This window comes from Rhipicephalus microplus, chromosome X, assembly GCF_043290135.1.
Source record: "Rhipicephalus microplus isolate Deutch F79 chromosome X, USDA_Rmic, whole genome shotgun sequence".
Taxonomy (NCBI): Eukaryota; Metazoa; Arthropoda; class Arachnida; order Ixodida; family Ixodidae; genus Rhipicephalus; species Rhipicephalus microplus.
In genome coordinates this window covers 78,698,639-78,717,572 of record NC_134710.1, presented here as the reverse complement: position 1 = coordinate 78,717,572, position 18,934 = coordinate 78,698,639, and the positions used below count along the sequence as shown (strand labels likewise).

The 18,934-nt window shown below is 43.4% G+C and overlaps 1 pseudogene; it reads left to right on the top strand.

The window, feature by feature from the left end:
• The window catches only part of LOC119175997 (ADP-ribosylhydrolase ARH3-like), a 94,311-nt pseudogene extending 75,772 nt beyond the window's left edge, over positions 1–18,539 (top strand).
• Positions 18,540–18,934: the final 395 nt, after the last annotated feature.

Sequence of the window (18,934 nt, the reverse complement as noted above, 5' to 3'; positions counted from 1 at the left end):
CGTCCTGTTGGCGGGGTTGTCTATTCGCACCATCATCTGATCTATGTTGGCTATGTTATGTAAGGTGTAGTCGTTGCACCTTCACAGCGAGTTAGCGGAAGACAAAAAGGCGCTTGTTGCCTCCGAATGTGCCTCGGGCGTCTTCTGACTCTCGTTCGTAGCGCAGAGCATTGAAACGCTGATGCACTGTTACCAGCGATTTATGTAAATACTGGAGGCTACGAAGTTTCCCAACTGCATGCTGTTGGCAATTTTGATGGCCTCTTTGGAAAGGATCTGGTTGCTGACAGCATGGCCTGCACTTTTTTTCGTGCTCAAGTTACTTGAAGAGCACGTCGTCCACGTGTTCACTGAACACTGGTGCGCCGTTACTGAGCTTCTGTCAAGCTTTTGCCTTCCAGTAGTTTAGCTACAGCAAATTATCAAAATTATTCTCCCATCCTTTTATCCGCTTCTGGTTGAGCTTGAAATGTCGAGATATCTGGTGCACGTTCTTTCCATTTTCTCGATGTCATCAATTAACCTAGATTTTCTTTGTACTGTGTAGAACTGCATAGGCATAGCTGACTTCTCACCGCAAACACAAAGCAACAAATGGTGCGAAAAATGCGTGGAGCAATCGGGCTGCAGTGCAAAGCAGGATTAGATTGGGGGGGGGGGCTTTCCTGGAACGGCACGAATATTTGAAATTGTCAGTGAAATGGCCGGGGGGGGGGGGGGGGAGACTTGTACGGTGTACGGGTCGGGGCACTTCCTTGAAATTTAACGGTATGTGCTATTCGAATTCGATTTGAAATTATTCAACCAAAACCACTATTCACTTTGAACCTAAAATTCCACTATTTACACTAGCCTACTTAAAACATGTTGAAAGCACTTTAACTTGCTTTATATTTCAAGCAGCTGTAGCCAAGCCTGGCCACTACATAGTAGCCAGTATATGCTTGAAAAATACCACACTTGGATCACTCTGCACTTACACAATATGCTCACTCGTGTGTTGTGTAGTTATTCGTAAACCAACGACAAACCAACAGTTTCGGAATACGGGCCTTGGTCTTGGACCAAAATTCAAGATGGCGACAGAAGAGCCTGTAAAAAAATGCACACGTGTGCTTCTAATGAAATACTCTATTGAACATACATGCATTTACTGTTTTCACTAAAGTGGAAAATATTCTCATGTGAATATTCATGTGTTGTGACAAGGTATAAAAGACAATTTTCAAATGTTCGAGTGATATGTTGACAGCCCCAAATGCAACCGCGAGGCCCCATACTGCTACAGTACTAAGAAATCGAGCACATATCCTAAAGACTACCTCAACTTGGATTCTTAGGAACTGCTATTACAGGATTTTGTAGTGGAGAACACGAAAATGGTAAAAGGGGAGAGGAAGGGGCATTTGCTCAGATACATTAGTGCATATCTCAAATCCCCTGAACAGCAGATACAAGCACTTGTGTATGGGTGCTTGCTTGAGATTTTAACGCAATCATGAGCAGAAGCACCTCACACAAGGAATTGATGGTATTGAATATAAATGTGTTAAATTGTATCTAATTCTAATTTTCGATACTTGATATGCATTTAGTGTCCCATCTATCCTTTTATTGCTTTCATTTTAATGGTCACTTTCTTATTACTGTAGTAGCATGGTGCCTCAGGGTTCGGATCTGAGTTTTCACTTATCACCTGAGCATTTGAAGAATGTCTTTTATACCTTGTCCCAAGATGGGGTTAATTGGCAGAACAAAGGAGAGGCCTTTGCTCTCCAATGGGCGTAGTCAGGCTACTTCTGATGATGATAAATTTTTAAATTGATTAGCAAATAATTGTTCACTGGCTTGATAATTCTTCGAATAACCTTCATTCATGTAAACTATTGATCAATCAAATTTTAATGGGTACTTTTGAAAAGGCTGAAACGTGGTTTATAGTACTCAGGATCATACTCATGATCAGAGAAGGTGAAATAGGTGAAACATGAGCGTACAAAGATTTGTTAAATGTGTGATAGTAGTACTTTTAGTGAATTAATACTAAATACAATTGGCACCAATGACTATTGTGAAGGGATAAATGGCATTTTATGTAAGACCATGCAAGCCAGACATTGAGGGAATAATGGACACTTTAAGTGATGATGGTTGAAGAAGGATCAGGCTTAAATGTTCTGGAACATGAAGGTGAATTGTGAAGCGGGACTAACTATAGGAATATCATTAGAATTATGCGAGAATAAACTTGAGTATCACAAAACATGAAGATATGCTGTACAGTTAAACTCCTTTATACGAGGCATGCTCTGGGCAGCAATTCTTGTCTCTTATATGAGATGTTTCTTATAAGCAGGGTACCTTGTATGCATTTTCTTATCAACCCATATATTACTGTAAGCTCACTGGTGTCTCTTATACCCATTTGTCTCTTATATCAGTGTTTCTTGTAAAGAGGTTCGACGGTTAGGCAGCGGGCGCGGAGTGAGTTTAGATTTGTGACACCTCTGTCAGTGTAAACGGGCACTAATGGCATGTAGGTGCCGGAACGCTCGCAGGCAGTTGCTGCGGGAGTAGGTTAGATGCTACTTTTGTTTTGTTGTGCCCCGTAGCTTGTGTCGCTGCCGGAATCTACATGTGTAAAGTGTACAAAGAGTGAAGATTACATTATTTTTAAACCCCTTCAGTTACAATTTATGATTCGCTGTCAGAAACGAGTTGAATTGGCATGGCCCGATTCCAAGGTGTGCAGTATAATATTCCATGTAATAAAATGATGAAAAGCATTGTGTTAGGTGAGTTTCAGCAATTAAAGTTAGTGAGTGCTTAACTAATTATGTAATTATCGTGCACCCAGTGAGCTTCAGTACGTGCATAAAAAAAATTCACTGTTAGGTCCAAAATGTATGCCAAGTTTGTATTTGGGTTCTGTTTGTTTCAAGTGAAGGAAAAAGATACTTGTCACATTGGTCCTGGAACTCGTGAACAATCATCGTACATAGCAGTGTATACGGGAAAGTGATTCTTTGCAGCAATATGCAGCATAACGAAGTTGAATTATCGCCAGTTGTTCACTCGGGAGGCCTGCATGAATGTGCACACAAAGTTTCAAGCCATTTGATGAAATACGTGATAACATGGTGTGACTTGTCATTGAAGTTGGTGTGTACATTTGTACTCACCGAGACTTAAAGGGTTAAAATATTTGAATCAGAGAAGCATCGAAAAGAAAAAAAGAAGACGGGAGGGGGCAAGAACTTCAGTGTAAGAAGTAGTGCAATCGGCGAAGCATCAAGTAAAGACGAAAGGGAAATCGGGGATGTACACTCTCTTTTGTCATTGTTAGGGGACAATGTTGACGGACAGACACAATAACAAAATGTTAGGAAAGATTTGGCAGATCCCACACATTGTGGATGAGTTTTAAGCGAAATAGTCAGCGAGTCTATGCTGCATTTTTATAGCTTTGAGTCAAGCGTAACGAAGTGCATAAGTGTGTGTTTGCAAATGGAGTAGTTGTGTGGACATAGTGGGCTTGCCATCCATGCCGACTACATTGGTGTTTCAAGAATAACTTATACTCTGACATAATGTCAGGAAAAGACGACATTTTCATTGAATCGAAGTTCAATGTACAGTAAGTGGTGCAATTCAAATTTCGCATGTGATGCTGTGAACATCATACATAGCATTCATTAGAGTGCTACTCCGGGGTTGAACAATGACTGGTTGAGTTATAGAAGCACATACATTCGACTTCTCTTAAAGGGAACTCGAAGGGGACCCATAAAACTGTTCCATTTATCAGAAGTTTCATTTAAGCAAAGTACACTTAGTGAACAAAGACCTTTATTCAAATTGCCCAAACTCGCCCTACTCTTGAGGATGAGTAGGAGAAAAAAAAGGAGTGAAGAAAAGGAGTGGTTTGTTTGGCAAACTTGAGTTGTTTTTTGATAAGGTACGCACCCATGCCTGACAAACTAGCTAGAAATTCTGGACAAGCCTCATGCTCAAAATAGGGCTGCAAAAGCTCAACAGCCTCTTTAGCTGATTGGTCTGGTGGCACCACTGCACTGGTAATATTGTCATCACATTAATCGCTGGAAGGTTGATTCTCATCTTGCACTTCGGCAATCATTTCCTTGACAGTCTCCTCACGACAGGTACGAACATCTTCATCAATTGATTCGTAGTCCTGCAGCGTGAAGAGGGCAGAGGGCACGACCTCACTGAATACTGCCTCAATTTCGGCATCAGCAGGGCTTTCTTCTTAATCAGGTGCTGCTTTCTTGCACTTGAAAGCCAGCATGATAAAAGCATCTGTGTATTCTTGTTGCCTCACTTGCTCCCAGGCACGAGCCAAAATGTGGATGGCTGCCAATAAATTATGCTGTAGCATTTCCCACTGTCTGTACAAAGCAGCATTCAATAAAGCAATTGTCTGCAGTAATGAACTTTAATGTTTTGAATAACCCCTTGATCCATATGCTGGATCACTGCCATTGCATTGGCTGGCAAGAACTCCAGAGTGATGGCTTGAAGTCGTTGAACATAACTGTGGGCTGGGTAATTATCCATGATGAAGAGAACCTTCCTGCCTTGCCTCGTAAATCTTGCGTCTTCCTCCCAAAGCCAGTTTTCGAAAATGGCCACGGTCATCCATGCTCTTCCGTCTCCATGATACGCAACGGGAAGGTGTCGAACGCCTTTGAAACAACATGGGTGCCTTGATTTTCATATTACCAACAGCTTCAATTTCTCATCTCCTGCCATGTTTGCACCCACCAGCACAGTGATGTGATCTCTACTGTGTTTTCTTCCACTACAGGCTTGGCCTTTGAAGGTGAGAGTCTTTGATGGAAGCGCCTTATAAAAAAGACCCATCTCGTCGACGGTGAAGATGTCTCGTGGCTTAAAGCTCATCAAAATTTTTTTAAGCCGCCTCTGTTGCCAGTCAGTGCGAATGTCCCTGTTGACTGCAGCACTCTCGCCTGAGATTGCTTTGAAGACTAGGCCATGGCGTGTTACGAAGCGGCCGAGCCATCCGTTGCTTAGGATGAAGTTCTCAACACCCATTTGCATGGCGATCTCTGGAGCTTTCTGCTCGAGAATCGGTCCGCTTATGGGCAAATTGGAACTCCGTGCACGCTTGAACCACAGAAAAAGAACTGTTTCAGGTGTACATAAGTAATGTTTATTACCTTGTCATAAAATTAGAAAGGCATCACTGCAACCACCAGTTGTACTGACATTTTCTTGCGCATAGGGTTTTTTCAAAGGAGTTTCAAGACCTGGCTTGGTGTTTGTATAGAATAATTGATTTTCACTAAAAATACTAGTGTTCGGTTCCTTCTGGTATCCTGATTTCTATTTTTTGCATACCTGGGTTCATCACAGCTGATGCCACATTTTCTTGACGCACACCCGTAAAGGTTACCAATGTCTGTTGCCATTTCTGGGTAGATGTAAACAGTGAATAACCCGTGGCTCATACACACATTCCGCAGTCTGTGTATGTGCTACACGTGGCTGTAGGAAAGGATTTCATGATAAACATGTCAAGATTTTCTCCTTACTCATGTAATAACCAGATAGTCATGTTTGTCATACTCTTGTAACCACCTATGCGAATATTGGTTAATACCAATCATCTTAAGGGGTCAGAGTGGTCTTTGGGATCAAAAGTTGACAAAAAAATGAATTTTTAAAATTGACATATTTAGTTTCTAGCTTCGGCAAGTATTTTTCTATCTCTACAAATTTTCACACACCAGAAAGTGGTAATTTTTTTGTAATGTCATTCTAACTGTCCAGATTCTGAGTGCTGTTAACATGCAGAATCTGCAAAAAGTGGGGTACTGACTTCGAGGCTTCTTTATATTTTGCCAGCACCTGTGTTAGAAGCTCTGCTACGAATTTATGAGCACTTTTATGAGGATTGAAAAACATGTGCACCATAATTGCTGCTTTTTGAAAAAGCTGTGTGTTTTAAGTTTTTTTCATTTTTTTTTCAGAAAAGTAAATCTACGACTGTTCAATTTTGAGGCCTCAATATCTCTGCAGCTAGGCCAGGTACAACAATAATTCTTTTTGCAATGGAAACCTGTATGTGTGTAGAATGCAAGTATGTGAGCAGAATTTAGAGCGCAAGCCTTTTTAATTAATTACTCATCAAAGTTGTAACACAATTCCAACCGCTTTTGAAAATGGGTAGTTCATTTTGCTGTAAAATAACCAAGAAAGGCCTAAAAACAAAACTCTTGCATGCTTTAAATATATAGTCATTAGTCGATGTTTGCATATCTTAAATATCAGCTTTAATTAGGCACTTTCTTTTTCTATGGTGGCCTTAAACAATAGGGGGTGAACTTGAGTTATCTCAGGAACAAGATGAGTTACAGGAGAACTAATCAAATATTTGAAATCAGCAGAAAAAACTGCATAATCTTGCATAGTTTGATCAAGATCACTGAAGAAATAAACAAAAACTGTCTAAGACAGAAGCTTTATCTGCGGAGTGCACTTGCAACGCTAGTGGAGCTCGTTGTCACCTTTATATTCCGTGATTTCACGTGCGTGGCTGCTTCAAGCAGGCCGCAACCCTTTTGTAGATCAGACACACGAAAACCTGTGCGCCAGCTGGTAAAGCCGTGAGAGCCATATCGAAACATAACTTACACCGTCATGGGCGCATTTGCGCTGTCAGCACTCCCCAACAGTGTGAAATAGCAAGTTCGGCATTTTAAGAATCGGAAATGTTTATTTTTCAATATTTCGTCAGTCGAGCCTGTCTCATTTGCAGTCAAAAAAGGAAGGAGGCATTGTGCTCCTTCAGAAGTACTCCACTTCTGAATGTAAACGAACACCTGAAAGCACAGCACCACGCAAAGAAGCCGAGTCGTTTGATGTTCCGATGGTGCTTCTCTGTGTAAAGACGTGTGTCATTCGTTCAAGATGACTTGGCGACCACTAAAGGCTCCCATGACCACAAGCGACTGCGCGGAAGTCTCCCAAAAGCCTGACAACGAGCCCCGTTATTCGAACACATGTCCCACATTCAAGCAAGTCGTGCATTTTTTGAAAAATGTTGTGGCTGCCCCTTCTTTCTGCCTTGGGCGATAAATGCAGTGGCATACAGCTTCGGATTGTCAAAAATGAAACACCAATGCTACGCTACGAATGTTATGCCGAAAGTAACACTGCTGTCTCCGCGTCGTCTTCTTCACATGATAGTTCTATCCCTGCTGCAGCTTGCGGGGCTTTTTGGGAGGAGCGCAGCTGGTGCTGTACGATGGCCGCCCAGTGCCTATGGTGTTCTCGTACCCATAAGTCTTTTGCGGTAAATGAAAAGATCAGTAGTATCAACTACAGCACGCCAGTTTTTTGCTTTTGTTCAATGAAACACTGAAGAACTGTACAAGAACTCAGTAAAGAAGAAACAGCTCTAGTGAAAGCTAAAGCCCAGCAAGACTTATACAGAACTTTAAATAAAGCAAGAAAGTTGTAGTTTTTCATTCTTTGGGCGACACGCTTTTTTCCTACTGAACAAAAAAAGTGTCAGCTGAGATTCGGCTGTCCCTTGGCCAATTGGAAGTGCTTGCACCATTGCTTTGGTGACCACCCGGACTAGGATTGTCAATACCTGTTATGTACGCAACCTCGTGAACTTGTGGTGCGTTGCCATTATGTGATGGTGATGACACTGTGCCTATCTCTTCTGACGGGAGGCTGTCGCCAATGCTGTTGCAGTTTTGTTTTCACATGTAGGCTATTTATGGCTCTATTTATTGCGAGAAATATATGTGTTGTATTAGGTTTTTTTCAAGTTGAGAATGAAGATTCGCTCGCACCTGCTTTAACTAAGTAATGCTGTTGTTGGCAAGAATCATTTCAATCAACCTTCCTTGGAGACGAGCAAGGTTTTGTCGTGGGCTTATTCAGGTGGTCTGTACCTGTTTTTTGTGGAAGGCTGCATGTCACTGCCTGTATTTTAAATTTTTTTATTATATGACGCCCGTACTATATGACAGTTCTGTGTGGTCCCGTGCAAGTTGTATAATCGGGTTTTCACTGTATTGACTGCTTGATGTTGCATGCATGGTGGATATGCAAGAAAATAGAGAACACTTTTGACAAAGTAGCACAGATTGCCGCACTAAGAGTTGAAATCGTGTAAATTCATGTCAGCACTGACGCCAGTTGATACATTGGTCATATTGTGAAATTACGTAGCTGACTGTGTACAGCTGCATTAGATATAAGCTGAGTAAAGCACTGAGCTGCACTTTCTGTGTATATGCAGTCGATCCTGGATATATCAAACTTGAATATATGAATTATTGCATATACCAAACAGTTGAGCAATTCCTTGGAATTTTCTATGCAAAAGTATGGTGTAGTGGGGAATATCAGCCCTGGACCTTCCCCTCTCTGCCGTCAGCGTCACAGACATGCCATCCGAACAGCGCAAGGACCCTTGGATCGCCTCGCTATTGAATATGCTTTCTGACGCATCAACTTCCGGTTACCCGCGTGCTCTTCGCCGCCAAGCAACGCATTTCGCCATACGGGATGGCCTGTTATACCGTCGCAACTATCAAGTGACGGGTCGTAAATGGCTGCTAGTCATACCCAGCCATATGCGGTCTGATATCTGCAAATATTTTCATGCTGAACCGCAACACGCACACGCCGGTGCGCTAAAGACGTATGAGCGGATCCGCCAACGTTACTACTGGCGGGGTATGTACACGTTTGTACGCAAACACATTCGCTCATGTTCTCAGTGTCAGCAGCGCAAGACATTCCCTCATTCACCCGGTCAACTGCAGCCTTTGCCATGTCCTGCACGCCCATTCGACCGTGTTGGGATTGACCTATACGGCCCGCTACCGTGCTCTGTTGGTGGCAATCGATGGGTGATTGTGGCTGCCGACCATCTGACAAGGTACGCCGAAACGGCAGCGCTACCTTCGGCTGGTGCTCGTGACGTTGCAACCTTCATCTTGCACCGGTTTGTTCTTCGTCATGGTGCACCACGGGAGCTCCTGAGTGACAGAGGACGCGTATTTTTGTCCGAAGTTCTGCAGCAGCTCCTACATTCATGCCGTACGGTACACCGCACATCAACAGCCTATCACCCTCAGACAAACGGCCTAACGGAACGTTTCAACAGAACCCTCGGAGACATGCTCGCTATGTATATTGATTCCGACCACTCCAACTGGGACGTTGTTCTTCCTTTCGTGACGTACGCCTACAATACGGCGATTCAATCAACAACAGGCTTTTCTCCATTTTTTCTTTTATATGGTCGTGACCCATGCAACACACTCGACACAATTTTGCCATACAATCCTGATGCCTCAGAGTTCAGCCCAGTTTCTTAAATGGCTGAACATGCCGAAGAGTGTCGTCAACTTGCACGGTCCTTCACAGCCGATAACCAAGCCCTCCAAAAAGATCGCCACGACCATGATCTTGTTCAGAATACCTTCCCCGTCGGTTCTCTCGTGTGGCTCCGACTGCCTTTCCACTCTTCCGGACTGACTCCCAAGTTTGCACCGAAGTATACGGGCCCTTACCGCGTCATACAGCACCCTTCTTCTGTCACCTATGTGATTGAACCACTCAAGCCGTCCACGGACAAGCGCCGCCTTGGTCGTGAGACGGTCCACGTCAGTCGCCTCAAGCCCTGTTACGACCCTCCTGTTCTCTCGTTACCTTGAGTCGCCAGGATGGCTCGTCTTCGTCGCCGGGGCATTGTAGTGGGGAATTCGCAAGGCAATGATAGTGGGACCATCGCTGAGTGCGAAGCGCGAGCACGAGCTGTAGACGCTGGACTGCCCGAGCATTTGTTTCTGTACCGGCTGTCTGCCTATTACCTGGCGTCGCTAATAAACCCCCTTGCAATGGGACCGGTGCACCCGTATATCGAACGCTGCCGAAGCCCAGAAAGTGCATTTTTCCTATAAAATATTGATCAATTTTTGGCCGCGTTCTTACAAGTTGCGATTCCTTTTTGCATGCAGGTGACGAAAAGGCAATGTTCTGGTTTGTTGCACGGTGCTTGTGAATGCACCGGTATGTTTGATGCACGATCTGCGGGTCTTAGCGTGCGGGCATAATGTTTTTCAAGAAGACTGATTGCCGAGGACACCAAAATGAGAATTCAAAGTGACTCTGCAATTTTGTTGCAATGTTTTCATTCCCTTCCTTGTTTGTTCGCGCACAATGGCATACGATGGGCATGCGAGCCTGAAAAGCATGGCCTTCGATATGTGAGACCTTATGACGTATTTTCAGTTTTTTCGGTTTTGAAACGCATGTCTTAAAGGCTACGCTTTTTATAACTTTTCACATCAAAGCAGCGGGTGCTGGCTACAAGCCACAAGTGACATCAATATCGCCAAAATGTCTAAGTTGACTTTCGTGCTTTGTGGACTTGTGTACTTGTCTCATTCTGGATAAATCCTCATTCGGGAGTTGAACAAGTGTTGACCCGCATGTAGTGAAAAAAATCATGACTGGCGCTTGGAGCGACATCTAGTAAAGCATCGTCGTAAACTTTCCTTGTGGGCCAGGTGATGGCTTCGGGTGCGTCATGACGACTGACATTGGTGTGTGGTGCCTCAGTGAATTCTGCGACTTATCAGCGTTTCCGGCCACCATCTCGGACAGTGATCGAACGACTTCATCTGTGCAGACGATGTAGCTGTTTCTGACTGCATCGATGCTGAGATCATGGCTGTTGTTACCGTTACCACAGAAGTGTACCGTTGAGGTTATGAATAGCATGTCACTGCCTTCAATGCCACATCTAACCAACATCTTTTGCCATGCTACAAAGCTTGCATTGGCGTGCTGCGTCAATCAATGCTGTTGAGGCTGAAGGGGCTGAATTTGCTTATTTGAAAAGAATGATATTGAGGATAACTGGACCTTGATGGCACAAGAAGCAAGACTAATTTAAGGACTATTTTCATGCTATATAAAGTGTGATAGCTTACAGTTTACTCATTGTTCTTCATTATACTGTGAGGGAATCATTATGTTGGCGCTTGTAACGATTTTCGAGCCCTGAAATGCTTTAACTTAGGTCTTCAATACGTACCTATATTTTATATGTCAAATTACCGACAGTATCAAAATATTTCGCGATCCACTTCGAGTTCGATATATCTGGGATCGACTGCAACTACAGTGATCAATGGTCCAATTACAGTAACCAGTGGGTACTGGAGGACTCTGCAAACATGCCCACTCTATTGTGTGAAGGCAATACTGATATGAACAAATTCTCTAGTAGGCTGGGATCGGCACAACACCCTACGACTGAGTTGTATGCCTGAAATTGTGAGTGCTCTTGATTTGTTATACCAGTGCCATTACGGCAAAGTAACCTTAGGAGACAACACTTAACAGTGCGATTGAAGTGAAGAAGTGTCAGCCAAATACAGGGTATCTGTATCAGAGTGCACAAGAGATTTTAGCGTGGTTGCTGCTCAGAAGACAAATTGAGGGCAGCCGCAGATTCACGAATCATAATTTCTTCTCGAGCCAGTGCAGCTCTCATTGCGCGTTAGGTATGACTTATGATGACTTATATTTAACCCTACTGAAAGGACATGGCAGTAAAGACAACAAACATAGAGATTGGCACTTTTCTCTCTGGGGTATATGAACAGGTGTCCCACACTTACTACTAATGCATTTTGAGCTGATACAATGAGGCAATATACATGGGAAATGTTTTTGTGAAGAGTTTGCTTCTTAAAGATGGCTGGTTGATATACTGTATGGGTGTTGTGCTTAAAAAGAGGGGACGTGTTATGCACTTGAATGACTGCAATATTACTTGGGACTCAAAAAGACACTTGACACTAGATCTACACTTGCCCCCCGTAAACTTGTTGCAGCATCTAAATCACTGCTCCTGCTCTGCGTTATTGTTCAATTTTATCATTTTTGTGTCACTACGGTCTCTGTTTGTAAATTGATTACCTAGCTGAAAATGTTTAAGCTATCAAGTCAAATCAGAGGTGGAGATCACTGACAATTTCACTTGGCTTTTGCTGTGCCTTGTCAACTAATCATATAACAATCCTTACCTCTTCTGGTGCCTGCAGATCTTATATATGGCTGGCTAGATTTCTGCATGCTACATAAAAATAGACGTGCATGCAAGAGAAAGTATCTTTTTGGCACTTTATCAAGTTTGCAAGTGGGAAGTGATATTTCTTCTGTCAGGGCTTTCTTTAACAATAAGAGACTTCTAGGAGAGCTTGCTTCACAAATCTATTACCAGAATTTTGGGAAATAAAGCAACCTGGCTAAATCATGTGGTACTATTTTGTCCATCTAAATAGAGCCCTAGAAACTGCTCTGGAAATAGTCTTGCAATTGTGGCATGTTTTTTTATTATTTTTGTAGTAGAGAAAGGGTTAAAATATTCAGCTGATCATCATTGTTACATGTACTGCATTAGTTGTTAGAGTAAGTTGTCTTTGACTTATTGAACTTTCTCTAGGATTTCCATTATTTTATTTCATGGTTTTTTGCTTTGTTTTTGTTTTTCCAGATATCCAATGGCTTTGTTCGAGCCCTGTTCTTTGCCATATCAATGGGTGGAGACACTGACACTATCGCTACCATGACTGGCAGTATTGCTGGGGCATACTATGGCATCTTTAGAGTTCCAACAACCATGCAGGGGTACTGCCAGGCAGAAGAATATGCAACATATTTGGGCAACAGACTACTAATGGAGCGATGGCAGCCAAAGTGAAGGAAGGGTTGCAGAGCTGTCTGTGTGTTGTTTTTTCACTCATTGTGCGTTTTTATACAAGTATTTCATCTTATTTTCTTTCATTTTTTTAAGACCCACGGGCTGGTTGGTATTTTTCTTACATCTTGAGATTGTATTCTGGTCACAGAAAATGCTCAGTTTAGAAGGGTAGTTGCCTCAGCTGATTTTTCATGTATCAGTAAGTGCTTACTGATATTATGCTTAGTCAAAGTAAAAGTACTACAGGAAATTTGCTATTTACAAGAGCAGCGCACTGCAAAAATCAAGGAGCAGTTTCATTGCCTTGGTAGTGCAGAAAACAAGGAATAATGGGTGCCATAATTAGCTGACACTTCTGTATCTTTATTTTCTAGAAAGCCCCAAAATTGCTAGGTAATAATTATTGTATAGGGCTCTTAATAAGTTGCATAATTCATTGAACAAGTCAATTGTCATTGTGTTCAACTGAATGACCAAGTTTTTGCCATTGGCGGAAGCTTATGGAAGGTCAATTCTAACATTGTGGCATCAGCGGTTGTAACGTCGGCTCAAGATAAAGTTCTCAACCATCGCCTCAACAAGGATGGAAGCTTGGTGGTTACAGTGTCAACCCTACTCTCTGCAAATCGTTTGCTCACTGTGACTGAACTGGCTGGTGTAGCTGTAGAAGCCCGAGTTCCGTACTCATACACGGCGAACTATGGGAAAATACAAGATGTCCCTCTGAGCTACTCAAATGAAGAACTACAAGACTATCTACGGGATCAAGGAGTCGTTTCAGCGAGGAGGCTCACCACCTTCACACCTGAACAGGGAGGACAAGTGAAAGAGGTACATCGTCGATCTGTCATTCTGGAATTTAGCAATGATTCAGCACTACCTAAAAGAGTTACACTTGGCTTGTGTAGTTACCAGGTGTCCGAATACGTTGGGGCAGCTACACAGTGTTACAAGTGTCAAAGGCATGGTCACATATCAAGACACTGCACAGGCCCGGTGCGCTGAAAAGTGTGTGCTGGGCCTCACTCGCACAAGGAATGCACGTCAAGAGCACAACCTAAATGTGCAAACTGCGGTGGCCCATACCCGGCATCATATGAAGGATGCATAAAAAAGGATTCTACACTTGCTCGCACGTTGGAGCAAACACAAGGAAAACCACCAAAGCAGAACAAATCACTGCCTAGCACTGATGTGGTATTCACGAGTATGAAAGATGCCTCCCAGGAGCAACCACCACAAAGCCAAAAGACATCTGCTAACACGTATGCAGATGTTACTAAAAAGAAACGTGGGAAATCCATGGGCTTGTCACATCAAAGTCATCGCAACATACCTCGCAAGACCCACCAAGCCAGCACTACCGTCACCAGTCTCAGTCGCCGCAACACGACAAGGAGATCTGCGAGAGACAGCAACATGGAAACACCGATCAAGATGTAACTTGCATACTGATTCCTATGTTGTTTGCAGCCCTCAAAGCCCTTGTCCGCGCAAATTCGTCGTCAAGAAGTCTTCCAGAGGTAGAAGCAATCCTTGCAATGGAGCCCCCGGTGTCGACGTCCTACACACCGCAGGGACCCATTTCTTCACAGTAGTGATCATGGCTTCCCCAACGACATCGCCAGCTGAACTGACAATACATAAAATATTTAGCACATGCACCATATTCCAGTGGAACGCTCGCGGGCTTCGCTCAAACCTTTCGGATTTCCGACAACTTGTGCGAGCGTACCAATTCCCTTTCGTCGTCATCTCTGAATCACGAGTCGGACCATATTTCAAAATGAACGGGTATTATTTTCATCATTCAAAACGGCTTGGCCATATCAGCAGATTACTCATAGGCATTCGCAGAGATATTCCGGCCTCTGAGATCGACATCCCACCCCACAATGACAATGAATATGCGTGCGCCATCACAACAATCGGTAAACAAGAATATACACTCATTGGAGTATACCTGGAACCAGGCAAGCCTGTCGATGCTTCAAGACTTGAAAATTTGATTTCAAGAACACCTTCTCCACACATCATTCGTGAAGACTTAGATGCCCACAATGAAATTTGCAGCAGCTCACACACTTTTGTGCGAGGAGCCAAGCTCGGAGAACTACTCTCAAAACATTCCATTGAACCTCTGAATGATGGCAGCATCACATATCTACGAGGCTTTTCGACTACCAGTAGCATCGACGTCACCTTCGCAACAAGCTCAGTTGCCCGTAACTTTCACTGGGAATACGGGGGAGTGATCACTACCCAATCATGATATCAGCTGTTGGTGCGAAGATGTCATCGAAAAAATTAATTACAAGATCTACTGATTGGGATGCATTCAAAGACGCCGCTAGCAATGAAATTACTGCTGCCACCAAGGGCGAAGAATTACTCACTACTATGTCTCATTGCCTAAAAGCATGCAAATGTCTTTCAACTAAGAATGACAGATTTTCGTCAAACGATGAGGAGTTTGAAAAACTGTGTGCTATTCGCAGGCGAGCTGGAAGGAAAGCATTGCGCACGAAGTGTCTTAAAGACCTTCGAGCCTGCCGACGTACACAATGTCATATCCGGCGTTACCTGGATAAACGTAGCTGGCAACGATAGCACGACTTTTGCTCCACACTGGACGTTCATCAACCGATGGCCAAAGTATGGTGGGTCTTTAGAGGCATGCAAACACCACTCCAACAGCTTCACCTTTTCACCGTACTTTCCCTTCACGAACGGAAACACCTGAAAGAGCTGTCAGAAGGCTACTGCACACTGTTATCATTAACTTCAAACCCTGGAGCTCTTCCGCAAACAACAAATCTGATTTCTCATGAGAGACAGTGCCAGCATTGGATTTGCCATTCACAATTGAAGAACTGAACACTGCAATCAGCGAATCAAACAGGCACACATCACCCGGTCACGACGAAATAAGCTATGAAGCCATCGCAAAGTTACCCCACACCTCCCGCCTACGACTCCTAGAATAGTATAATTCTTCATGGCTGTCTGGCGAGGTTCCCACAGAATGGAAACTCGCTAAAATAGTGCCCATTTTGAAACCTTCAAAGCAGCCAATAAGCTATGCCTCTTTCCGACCCGTTGCCCTACTGAGTTGCGTTGGCAAGCTTATGGAAGAGATGGTTCATAAACGAATGACTTGGTTTTTAGAAAGCCACGACAAATTTCCTCAAGAAATGAATGGATTCCATCAAGGCAGATCAGCTATCGATAATGTCATCACCCTCGTTTCTTCACTTAAAGAGGACCTCTTTGCTGGACGCATCTTTCTCGACATCAAAGCAGCTTTTTACTCCGTCTTTCCCCATGCCATTCTTGCTGCCATGGTCAGTCTTGGCCTTGGAGGAAGACTGCATAAATGGATTGAGAGCTATTTAAAAGAACGGAAGATATATATGTGCACTCCAAACGGTCCCACACAATTCTATGCAGTAGAGAAGGGCGTACCCCAGGGCGCAGTGCTCAGTCCACTCCTTTTCAATATCACCCTGATGCATATAACAAGGATAATGCCACGAGGAGTGCACATCACAATTTATGCCGACGATATCTGTATCTGGAGTACTTAAAGTTCGCGTTTTGTTACCAAACAACGCTTTCAAAAGGCTTTACAGAACCTCTCCGCGTATTTGGCTCCCCAGGGTATGCACTTTTCTCCAGAAAAGAGCACAGCCATGGCATTCACGAGAAAGAAAATGACCAAGTATCCGCTCCTCCTCAGTGGCTGGCCACTGACCTATGTACGGCCTCAGCCATTTCTTGGAATAGTCATCGACAGAAGCCTTCCTCAGGTGAAGAAACTTCGAGCGAGAATAGCCGCAGCATCACAACTTTTCAAATTCATGGTGGGAACACAATGGGGATGCAAGTGCCGATCAATGGTCCTGCTTGAGAAAGCGTATATTGAAGGAACCTTGCATTATTGCCTACCGGTGCTTCACCGATTATCACCAACAAACAAGAGAACTTTAGAGGGCGCACGAAACAATTGCCTACGAATCTGTCTAGGCCTTCCGAAGAGCTCATCAGGCTCAGGAACTGTAGCGGAAGCAGGATGTCTTCCGCTAGATGTCATCTGCACTCAAGAAATATTGCGCACTCATTTCCGCCATGTCATACATGGGAAGAAGCAGTTTCTGTACCGCATACATCTCACCCACAGCAATTCAGCATTCGTTGGTGTGCAAATGCAGCAACTTACTGCTATCAGACAGCCGAAGAAGTTGATGCCTCGAATATTTCCTCCGTGGACGCTTACATCTCTTGATATTAAACAGTGTGTCCCAGGAATCAATGAAGTGAAAAGACGTATCGCACAGACCGCACTGCTGCAGACTACTCTCTTCTGCTTAGCCCAGCATTACACTCAGCATTCTCATATTTATACTGATGCCTCAACTACTCAGAAGATCTCGTCATATGGCCTCTATGTTCCCTCTACAGGACAAAGTCTATCCCATCGGCTACAACGCAGGACATCATCAACAGCAGAACTTCATGGAATTAAAGAAGCAGTTCTCTACATCCTGCGGCAAATGCCGAACCAATAGGTGATCTTCACCGACTTTAAGGGAGCTCCATTAATACTGTTCAGCCTCTTAAAGAAAACAAATTATCACTTGATTTCATTTGATATAGCATACTTACACCACTTGGCTCTTATCGCGGGTCACGCTATAACATTTCAATGGATACCGGCTCATTGCAGTATACTGGCCTATGAAAAAGCAGATGAAGCGGCCCGCAATGGGCTTCAAAAGCAAAATTACAGGCGAACCTATTTCACCAAATCAGATGCTTCCCAGCTGGCTAAAAGGCTTGCTTTCGAAGAAAAGAAAAGGCTATGGAACCTCTCGACACATCATTATGCTTTCCTTCTCTCTATCGACCCATATCTAAGGACTAGACTCCCATCCCAAATCCCTCGACACCTTGAAACTCTCTACCACAGTCTCCGGCTGAACAGTGCTTATGAAAACAATTTACGGTATCGCTTCGGTCAAGTAGACAGTGCATACTGCAATAACTGTGGCTCCATAGAAACTGTAAAACATATCATGTTTGAGTGCCGAGCGTATGCCGATGAGCGTGCGCTCTATGAACACTGCATGCATCTGTTAACCCAAAGAACTTTATCAGTTGATTGTGTCCTGGGCCCTTTCCCCAGCATAACACAACAGAGGCAAGTGATGAAACTTTTATTCGCATATTTAGACAATATCGGTCAGCTAGACAAACTAGGAACGCCCTGAAAACTGAAGTCATGCTGTCAGCACACGTCCCCGCCCAAGAGACAGAAAAAAGTCTGTCTATTTACTTTTTTTTTCTTTCCACTTTTAATATTTCTCTCTCTCTTCTGCCTTTCAGTCCCCAATCCCCTCCCCCACGTAGAGTAGCAAGTCAGCGACTCACACACGCAGGCTAAATTCTCTGCTTTTCAATAAAAAGCTCTCTTTCTCTCTTTTGCCATTTTTAATTTTACCATTCTGATCAAACTGAATTACCAAGTTTATGCCATTGCTAATTTTAACATTCTCTTCATTGTAATTGTGTTTGACCAGTAGTTTTATATGTGGCTGTTGAAATGCGCCATTATAGTGTTCTTGAATGATAGGATGCCAATAAGTCACCATCATCGCTCTGCACTCTATACGGCTAAGATGAGTATATATGGAACACATATTTTAAAAAAACCTCTTTCGTTTACAATAAAGATATTTTTTGCAGTGTGTAATCCCACTTAGTATACATGTCACATGCACTGCTCGATCGTGTGCTCATGGGGCCTAAAATTGTACAACTAAGTACGCATGGTATACTGGGTGTCGCAGCGAACCTGGACCAAGCTTTAAAAAAAAGAAAAAAAAAACGGGAAACCTGGGATCTATCTCGTGGTGTTCACTTTGGGGACATGTCCACTTCGGCCTCCACTGATTGGCTGAAGCTCTGTGAGCAGTGCACCACCTGTTTCCGCTGTAAATGTCATTTTGCGCAAAAAAAAAAAAAAGCCATGAAGGAAGAGAGAACAGACAGGCGCAGGTCATTGGTGAACCTTCATAAACTCGAGATAAATTATCTGACTGCCAATCTGTAATCATAACCACATGTATTTGCCTTTCATTTATGTAT